Consider the following 10,587-nt stretch of genomic DNA (forward strand, 5'->3'; position numbering starts at 1 on the left):
GCTCCCAGCGCCAGCTGCTGGGGACTTCTTGGGTGCCTCCTCCTCCCCACCGCCCTCACTTCACGAATGGCAAGTTTCCCCAGAGGCAGCAGCTGCAGGAGGAGACAGGGGAGCAGGCTGAGTGCGGCTGGGGCTGGACAGAGGGCACCAGGGCAGAGGAGATCTCCGTGGCAGCAGGGGGAGTCGCTGCCCTCTGGGGAGATCTCCTCCGCGCACGCCGGTGCCCTCCATCAAGCCCGAGCCAGAGCCTCGCTTGGCCCACTCCCCTGTTTCCCGCTCTTGGTCCTGCAGCCGTCGCCTCCGCGGAAAATTGGGATTCATGAAGCGCAGACAGCTGGGAGAGCTGGGTGGCTCCAGCGCTCCAGGGTCGCCTCCTGCCTTCTTGGCCCTGGGCTGGATAGCTCCCGGCGGGCGGGCAGGGCTCATGCTAAGGCAAGCAATGCCACCGATCCCCTGCCCACCCCTGGGTCGCACACAGGAATGGGCCCCGTGCCTCTGGTAGGCGGTGGAAGTGATTAGCACCGCTTGCCTTGCCCCCAGCCCCTGCCCACCCCCCAGATCACACACGGGAGTGGGCTCCCTGTCTCTGGTAGGTGGGCGAAGCAATCGGCACCACTTGCCTTGGCCCCAGTCCCCGCCCAACCCCGGGTCGCACACAGGAGTGGGCCCCCTGTTTCTGGTAGGCTGGCAAAGTGATCGGCACGGCTTGTGCTGTCCTACCCTGCCTTCAGTATGCAAATTAGCCGCCATCTTTGTTAGCGGTTAACCACCATCTTGGCTGACAGTTAATTTGCATATCTCACTGATTAGCCAATAAAAACGGTAACAGTTGTGCCAATTACCATGTTTTGCTTTTATTAGTGTATATACTAGGGGCCTGGCCTATGCCATCTCACATTTTGAGACCCCTTGGGGAATGTCTGATTGCCAGCTTCAGCTCAATCCCCTCAGGCCAGGCCAAGAGACCCTACTGGTGCACGCACTGGTGCAGAAATCTTTGCACTGGGCCTCTAATATGCATATAATATCTTTGGTTAATCTCTTGCTTCCCTCCTACTCCCCCCTTTCCTCTGAGATACATTAGTCTGTTCCATGTTTCCATGCCTGTGCATTGAGCATCTGTGCCCTGGTGGTCAGTGCACATCATAACTACCAGTCAAACAGTTGGACACATAGCATATAAGCCTTTTATATGTATACATAGCCAGAAAAAAAAAATGTACCACAGCTTATATTGATAGTAAAAGACCAGTGTGTGGCCAACAAAACTTTAGCTTCATTATCATAGCTGCCCCAGAACACACACGGGAGTGGGCCCCCTGTCTCTGGTATAGGCAGGCAAAGCAATCTTCACCTTGCCTTGGCCCCAGCCCCCGCCAGCCTTCAGATCGCACAGGGGAGTGGGCCCGTGTCTCCAGTGGGCAGGGGAGGGCTCGGGAGTGTAGTGATCAGCACCGCTTGCCTTAGCCCCAGGCCCCCCACCCCCCCATGGCACACAGGGGCCTGGATGGCGGCTTGTGCTGTCCTACCCTGCCGCTTCCCTCCTACTCCCCCCTTTCCTCTGAGATACATTAGTCTGTTCCATGTTTCCATGCCTGTGCATTGAGCATCTGTGCCCTGGTGGTCAGTGCACATCATAACTACCAGTCAAACAGTTGGACACATAGCATATAAGCCTTTTATATGTATACATAGCCAGAAAAAAAAAATGTACCACAGCTTATATTGATAGTAAAAGACCAGTGTGTGGCCAACAAAACTTTAGCTTCATTATCATAGCTGATAATCAGAATATCATTGTTTAGTAGGTGGAAAAGATTTGCAGGCACCCAAGTTGGATGTTTTTCAAATTTAATAAGGAGGGTAGGTAGTCTAGGGAGGCAGATATTTTTTCCACTAGGAAATGATAGGAGGATAATAATAATAATAAATTATTTAATATACCTTCAATCAATAACAATTAAGTGACATAAGAACAAGGTTTGAGCAGCATTACTTTGTGAACATCCAGGTCTTTCTGACATCTTGGGATGGCTGTCTATCTCTTCCATAGTTGGTTGCTTCTCATCCTTGAAATAAAGGCCAGTGTCAGAGACAGGGGCACATTTTAATTTCTGGTTAGGTACCTCATAATGTAAAGTCCCTTTAACACTCTTGGAGAGAGTCTTTCATTAATGTAATTCCCAATGGACAAAAATTACTCTGGGTTATCCTAGTCTTTGAATTTTTGACTCTTGGGAGAACTATGAAATGAATATTACTAATTTATTATTTCCTATAATGCAGAATGTCTGCTTTTTAGTGTTCCTTATATTTGGGAAACAAAAGATTTAAAGATCATAATTAAACCGATACGCACCCCTCTTGGAAATTGACATTAAGGCCTCTTCACAATGAACATTCCACTTGCTTAGACCACATTCCACTTGCTAAGACCATTACCTCTCCCCTCTGGAGTTTCCCAGAATCCAGGCCTGCACAGAGAATTTTCCACCCAGAAAAAGCCTGCCTAGAGTCCTTTAAAAACCTCTGATTCCCTGAGGGCTGGCGCCATTTTTTGTATCAGCCCATCTGGGTTTCCAGATGACATAATAAATTCATAATTCTTTCCCCACATTGGCCTTGTGCATACCTCCTTTGGTGACCCTAATATTTGATGCCAAAACCTGGGAAGGTTCCATGGGGATAGGGAGCAATTGCCCTGGCTTTGATCACCCCAAGTTTGCTACTTGAAGAGCAGTAGGTAGTGGAAGCTTGACCTGGGCTTACTCCAAATCCTACTAGGGTGACATGATGGTGGTCCTCAATTAAGCATCCCTCCCTTACAGACCCTCCCAAACCAGCCAAGGTGGTTACTGGATCAGGAATCTCTCTGTCTCCATTGCTGACCCTCCCTCCCACACCGACCAATCTTCTCTAGATGAGTGCTGTTCCATAATTTCCCTCATCTGAACTCTAATGTCCACTCTCTCTCACTGACTTCTTGAAAGTCTCTGATCTCAAAAGTCCTAATGCTAGGCCAGAGGACTTCTCAGTCATTTGGCTTTACGTCATTCTAGACTGAGGACACCCAGTCCAGAAGGTCATCTCCCATTTCTCATGGAGATTTGTTTAGGAGTGGGGACATCTGCCCCAAACATTCACCTTTGGATTTGTTGTCTGTCACTCACCCTTCCTCTCTAGTTGGCCACGCTACACTCCCTCTGCACACTCACGAGGAAGATCATGTCCAACCAACTCATTTTATTTTGTAACACTGTTTGGCCACAATATTAACTAAATAATAAGTCTCAGTGGCCTGTAAAAGGCACTTTTAATTTTAACACACTGAGCAATTTAGATGGAAAATGGTCAGAGATTCTCTATATCCAGGCCTTTTTGACACTTCAATCCCAATCCTCACTTTCAGTCCTGCTCTACCCATCAGATCTTTCTCCTTCCCACAAAATATCATGCCCCTTGTTGGGGTCCATCTCCAACAGGTCCAGCGGTTACCAAAGGTGTGGACAGAGTCAGCGAAGAATGAATGACATAGAGGTAGCATTCAGTTGATCATCATAGCCAGGTTCCATCCTTATTGTCCTGTTACATGTGTATTTATACCAGTTGATTTTAATCCTATCCAGTCTATTCCAAATGTTAGGGTGTTTCTTATCTCCATTCCAAGGTTACTCTATTGTTCTATTAAGCTACAAGGAAGTAACTGAAGGAGATTATCCTGAATAAAGATTATGTAGTTTAAGCGTGATTGTTCATAGTTAAAGTGACTAACTACCCGCCTGTCACTTAGTTAAGGGGTTTTATGGATTTATTCCCTTTCTTAGTCCTGTTTCTAACTCCAGGGAAAAAATCCTCACCTGGGGAAACAACCTTTCTCAGGGAGGTGGTCCTGTTTAAAACACATAGCGGTAAGAAGGGGAGCAAACATATGCCATATACACCAGGTCCCTTGAAACATAAGCTGTGCAGATGTTTCTTCCCTACATCAACTGTGTCAAGCAGCTAGGGTGGACCAGTTTCTGGCAAATTCCCCCATTTTTATTTTTTAAATGACAGTGCGTGTAAATCAGTGGCCACCTCTTGGATTGGTTGTTTAAGACTTGGAAGAAGACTTGTTTGTGACTTTGCCAACAGTTCAGTCCGAGGCTTAACTCTATATTGGCTCCCCACAGCCCCTAACACTTCTAATTCTGAATCTACTTTTGACCCAGCAAGACATCAACCTCTACCCCCTTACACATCCCCTAACCTGCAGTAGATCCCCAAACCCAGACCCTCCTAATCAGCAATGATTTTCTCCTCCAGCCCCTCACAGCCTAAATACCCAAAATGAAAGCTCCAAAACAGCCTTTTCCCACCTAACACTTGCTCTCAGGCCGACCTCTCAATAGCCTCTTCTATTCCCATGCCCATTCGACCCCTAAAGGAGGTAGCAGGATCTGAGGGTATTATGGTCAATTATGACAAATTTAATGAAATCACTCAAGGCTCTGATGAAAACATAGCTCTCTTTTTCTTCTGCCTCATGGAGGCCTTATAAAATTTACTACCTTAGACTTCACTTCCCCAGAGGGAGCCCTTCTTCTGAACACCCATTTTATATCCCAATCAGCCCTCAACATACACCATAAACTTTGAAAAATAGACACAGGTCCACAAACCCCTCAAAAAGACCTTGTTAAACTGGCCTTTAAGAACTTTAATAATAGAGACAAGGAAACCCAAATCCAAAAACAAGGGGAGATCAAGCCAAGGCTGAGGCCCAGAGGAAACTTTTAGCCACTGCTCTCATAAATCCCAAATGAAGAGCTTGTCCACCAACCAAGGGTAAGTCAGAGGCTAAGCCTCCTCTGGGCCCATGCTTCAAATGCAACAAGGGGGAATACTGGACCAAGTCATTCCCAAACCCGAGACCCCCGCCTGGGCCCTACCCAAGGTGTGGAAGGGAAGGCCACTGAAAATCAGACTGTAGTCTGGCCCCTCCAGTTTGGGCCTCATCAAGGCTGCCCTCTGAATCCCATTTGGAGCTTTCAGACCTCCTGGGACTGGCTACCAAAGACTGAAGCTGCCCAGGCCCTGACAATGCCCTAGAGACTTACATCACCAGGACAGAGACTCAGGCAATGATTGAAGTAGCAGGTAAGATGATTTTCTTTTTAACTGACACTGGGGCCACTTATTCTGCCCTCTCTGAATTTGATGTGATCCATATCCCCTCCTCAGTCTCTATTACGGGAGTTGACTGATTAGTTTCATGATTAGCCATTAGCTACCTCAACTCTACACTGCATCTCACTTATCTTCTCCATGACTGTCCCTCCTCTAAACAAAAAATTCTCTCCTTTCTCAGGCTTGCTGGATAGTCCGGCCTCTGAGTTCCTAACTTCAATCTTCTCACATGACTTGACATGGTGAAGGGATCCCCTCACTGAGCTTTTAGATCCCAAGGCCAGCTCTGAAAACTTCTCTAACCTCAGCACCTTCACACCTCCCACCCTTAACCCCCTTTTTCCAAAGAAAAACTTTCTTTACTGCAAACTATGGACACTTACCTAACAGTCTGGCTACTGTCAGAAGCTGAACTCATTATCACCAAAACCTTAGTATGTTATCTTTAAGGAAAAATGTGGCAGTTTTAAATCTAATCAGCTAGAGGCCTGGGAATAAGCTGTGGGGCCTGTTCCCTCATCCTCTTACCTCAGCCTTTTCTCCAGCCTCAGATGCCTATACATGATTTTCCAAACTCTATGTTAACTTGAAGACGTTGGAGCATTGCTGGGTTAAACGATAAGCATTAAATATTTTAAAATAGCATAAAATACTGAAACATTGATTGCTAGATAAGTTTTAATTTCCAGAAACTTCTGGCTCTGACTTTCTTCCCTTGTTTAAGTAAAGAACTCTCCTACCTAAGCCCTTATGTGGATCAGGGCAAGCCCCCCATGCACTAAGTAAACAAGGCATGCAGCCCACCAGTAGCATTTTTGACACACTTGCTTTACAAGGTCACAGTGCAATATGTTAATGGGCCATCTCCCATCATCAGCTTGCACCACCACATTAAACCTAAACGGCCATTGGTCCCAATGGAAGCCAATGGTTACTGGCTTCTTACAGAAATTTATTTTACTTTTTATCCAACCATCCATGACTTCAACTGCTCCTTTCCTTTCTTTTTTTTTTCTCCTTTGGGTAACAGACCATTTTAGTGTTCCCTCCCACTTTCAGTGCAATAAAATCTCAACCACTCATTGTCACCCCTTATTGGTAGTGCCATGATGACTAATCTTTCAGCTTGGAGCATGCAACCAGGAAAAGTCACCTGATACCCTTTCATCCATCTCTTCTCTCTACACCTTCCAGCTTATCTCCATGATCAGAAATTTTTCTTCCTCTGTGAGGAAAACACATAAATCTGCTTCCTGATCAACTGGACAGAAAACTGAACTTTCGTCCATCTCTCACCCATTGTAGACGTAGCCCCCAATAATCAGTCTTCACTTGTCCCTGTAACCCACAATATCTGACACAAAAGATGAGTCCAGATAATCCCTATTCTAATAACTCTGGGCATCACAGTCAGGGTTGAAACTGCCAGAGGGAGCCTAACCACTGCTCTATCATACCTTGGGATCCTGTCTCAAGACCTACAAGGAAGCTGTGGTTGCCTCGCAAGGGGAAAAACTGGAAAACAATAAACTCACCTCCAGGGTAACCTATCCTCCCCTTTCATATCACTAGTCAGGCAGTTTAGACCCCTGACCTTTTTCTCCCTAAAGATAACATCTAGGCCTCTGTTGTATTTCAGCTCCAGGCCCAGAAAAGCAGGAAAACCAGACAAGTGACAATGTGGCAGCTTCAGAACCAGCTTTCACCTCCCAAGTCATTCAACGGGACCATTTTCGAGCTTTTACCCACCAGTCCCTTGGGGAAATCATGCTGCTGCAACCCCTCATCTAGCCCACTACTATTAAAGTCCATCCCCCTGTGATCTTGACATTCCACCTCAGCAGGCAGTAATTATGGAAGATATGACCTTCGTCCCTATTCTATAAAACTAAAAGGCCTCTGGAAACTGACCTTGAGGCCACTTCACGAAGAAACATTCCACTTGCTTAGAACACATTCCACCTGCTAAGACCATTATATCTCCCCACCAGAGTTTCCCAGAATCCACACCTGCACAGAAAATTCTCCGCTCAGAAAAAGCCTGCCTAGAGTCCTTTAAAAACTTCTGAATCCCTGTCTTTGGGGGTAGGCCTTTGGATTTCCAGATGCCCTAATAAATTCATAATTCTTTACCCTTTTTGGCCTCATGCATTCCTCTTTCAGTGACTCTTAACAGTCATAAGAATAATTATTTTCAATTCATTTAGTCCCATAACTATTTTTGTTTATCCTGATTGTTTTTGGTATTTTTTAATTCAGTTATTCCTAAGTTATATAAATCTTCATCCAGTTCAAAGATATGACCTTCTTAGAAGCCTGCAATTTAGAGTAAGTCAGAATTCTTCTGATGGATATTTCCAAAAATATAATACTAGAGGGTCTGGTGCACAAAATTCATACACGCTGGGGTCCCTAGGCCTGGCTGGTGAAGAGGGCCAAACAGGTCCAGGCTTATTTGGGCCAGGCCAACTGGGACCTGCTTGATGGGGGGAAGAAAAGAGGAAGGAACACGGGAAGTTGGCTATCAGCTTCACGAGAGAGCTGGCCTTTGACCCCCCCTGAAAAAGGGGCCACATCTGATGCCACCCAACCCCAGTTCTCCATCACAGCCCAGGGCCCAAAGGCCCTGGCAGGGTTGGGATAGGAAGTTACTGTAGCCAAGCCAGGTACAGAAGGAAAGGACACAGACATTGGATGCCCATGCTGCCATAGCAGTTTTCTGCCTCTCCCCCTCCAAAAAAAATTTTTCTGCCTCCCCTTCCCCTTCCCCTCACCACCATACCACAAAACTAAAGACACTATAGTGTGTGGGTGCCAATCAGGGCCTGTCAGCCTGGGGAAGGGACGGTGCATGGGAGGTTGGCCATCGGCCATTGAGGAGGGAGCTGGCCTTTGGCTCCCCTGGGAAAGGGGCCATGTGTGCCACAACACACCCCCAGTTATCCATCTCTGTCCGGGGCTCAAAGGTCCCGGCAGGGTCAGGAAAGGAGGCGATGGTCTGTCACTGGGCCAGGCATGGAAGGAATGGACACCATCTGCCCCACCATCATAGTTCCATCCTCCCCCCCATCCTTTGACACCGATTGGGGCCTGCTGGCTGGGAGTAGAGAAGGGGCGCAGGAGGTTGGCCAATAGCCTTGAAGAGGAAGTTGGCTTTGGTCCCCCTTGAAAAGGGGCTATGTCCACTGCCACCTACCCCTGGTTCCCCATCCCAGCCCAGGCCAAAGGCTCCGGTGGGGTGGGAAGAGAGGGCATTGATCACTGGGCTGGCATAGAAGGAACAGATGCTGAAAACTGATGCCTGCTGATATGCGGTTTCCTGCCTCCTGCCCTCCTGCCCTCCTGCCCTCCTGACCTCTTCTTTCCCTCACTGTTGTGCTGCCACCAGGGCCTGTTGACCAGGGGCAGAGATGGGGCTTGCTAACCAGGGGAGGGACCACAGGAGGTTGCCTGCTGACTCTGAGGAGGGAGCCAGCCCTTGACGCTCCTAGAAAATGGGCCATGTCCTTATCCTAGCTTGGGACCTACCTCTGATCAGGACCTGCTGGTCAGGGTGGGGAATGACAGAGGGTGGCCAGCCAGCAGGAGAGGGACTGCAGGAGGATGGCCAGCCTTAGGAGGTTGGTTCTGGGAGCACACTGACCATCAGGGGACAGCTCCTGCATTGTCTACTGGTATCAGTGCACGTTTGAGTGACTGGTCTTTCCAGTCATTTGGTCATAATGGTCCTTTAGGCTTTTATATTCTACTAGAGGCCCGGTGCACAAAAATTTGTGCACTCGGGCGGGGGTGCCCTCAGCCTGGCCTGCTCCCATTCACAGTCCAGGACCCCTTGGGGGATGTCCATCTGTTGACTTAGGCCCACTCCCCAGGGGATCAGGCCAGGGAGTAGAAAATGAAACCCAAGCAAGCATACCAGATATTCAGCCAGCTAGAAAGCCTGGAGATTTTGTCCAGCAAGGAGTCTCCCAACAAGAGACAGAATGACAAACTTTGTGTTGACCAGATAAAGTATGATGTCCAGCACCTACAGACGGCTCTCAGAAACTTCCAGCAGGAGAGACAGCAAGAGGAGCTTCTGACTTTCACTTTCACCCCCAACGTGGGATGCAGGGCTCCTTGCGAGGCTGCGACGGTCCCTGTGAGGCTGAGATGGTCCCTGTGAGGCTGAGACAGTCCCAGTGAGTCTGAGATGGTCCCAGTGAGGCTGAGACGACCCCTATGAGACTGAGACGGCTCCTGAGAGGCTGTGGGAAGCCAGCAGAACCGCATGAGTTGCCCAGACGGTTCCGTTGATGACCCACGAACCAGCGCACAGCCCCAAGCACAACTATCTCCCGAAGGGCGAAAGGGGTGAGAGCAGCTGTAGTGTTGCTTTCTCCTCACTTTTGTTAATGAAATCCTCATTTTAAACATAAGAGGACACGTTATTTTAAAAAGCTGTTACATGTCTCCGTACCCTTTCTGAGTAGGGTGTAAACAAGTCGTGAGAGACCTTTCTGAACACAGGGACACATTTCAGATGGAAATAGCAACATTTTCCATGTGTATGACCTTTGACCCCACAACAAAAAGCATACACCTATGGATGAGGACAGTGCAGGGGTAAGGGCAGAGGGTGGGGTGGGAACTGGGTGGAGGAGAGCTATGCAGGGGTAAGGGGGAACAGCTGTAATAATCTGAACAATAAAGATTTATTTTTAAAAAAAAGACAAAAAAGACCTACAACAAGGCATATCATTATGATTTTTCTGAAAGCTGAGAAAAAAAACACAAAACAACAACAACGAAAAAACTTACAAAATACTACAGTATATTATATGTACTCTTCACCCAATTTCTTTTTTATTTATTTATTTTTAATTTTATTAAATCTTTATTGTTCAGATTATTACATTTGTTCCTCTTTTTTTCCCTCATAGCTCCCTTCCACCCAGTTCCCACCCCACCCTCTGCCCTGACCCCCCCACTGTCCTCATCGATAAGTGCACAGTTGTTGTCCAGTCTCTTCCCGCACCTCACACACTCTTTTCCCTTTCTACATCCCTGATTCTATTGTAATCACCAGTTCATTCTGTTCATCAGATTATTTATTCACTTGATTCTTAGATTCACTTGTTGATAGATGCATATTTGTTGTTCATAATTAGTATCTTTATATTTTCCTTCTTTTTCCTCTTCTTAAAGCATACCTTTCAGCATCAAATCTAATAAAAGAGAAACATGGTAATTGGCATATGACCGCTACCCTTCCCATTGGCTAATCAGGGTGATATGAAAAATTAACTGCCGTCCAAGATGGCGACCGGCAGTCAGGCAGCTTAAACTGAACATGAGGCTTGCTTGCTTCAGTGACGGCGGACTCCAACGTTCCCTGCCTGCTGTTGCAGGACTCTGAGCGGGCAGTTTGAAACATAA

Source organism: Myotis davidii, unplaced genomic scaffold, assembly GCF_000327345.1.
Source record: "Myotis davidii unplaced genomic scaffold, ASM32734v1 scaffold870, whole genome shotgun sequence".
Taxonomy (NCBI): domain Eukaryota; kingdom Metazoa; phylum Chordata; class Mammalia; order Chiroptera; family Vespertilionidae; genus Myotis; species Myotis davidii.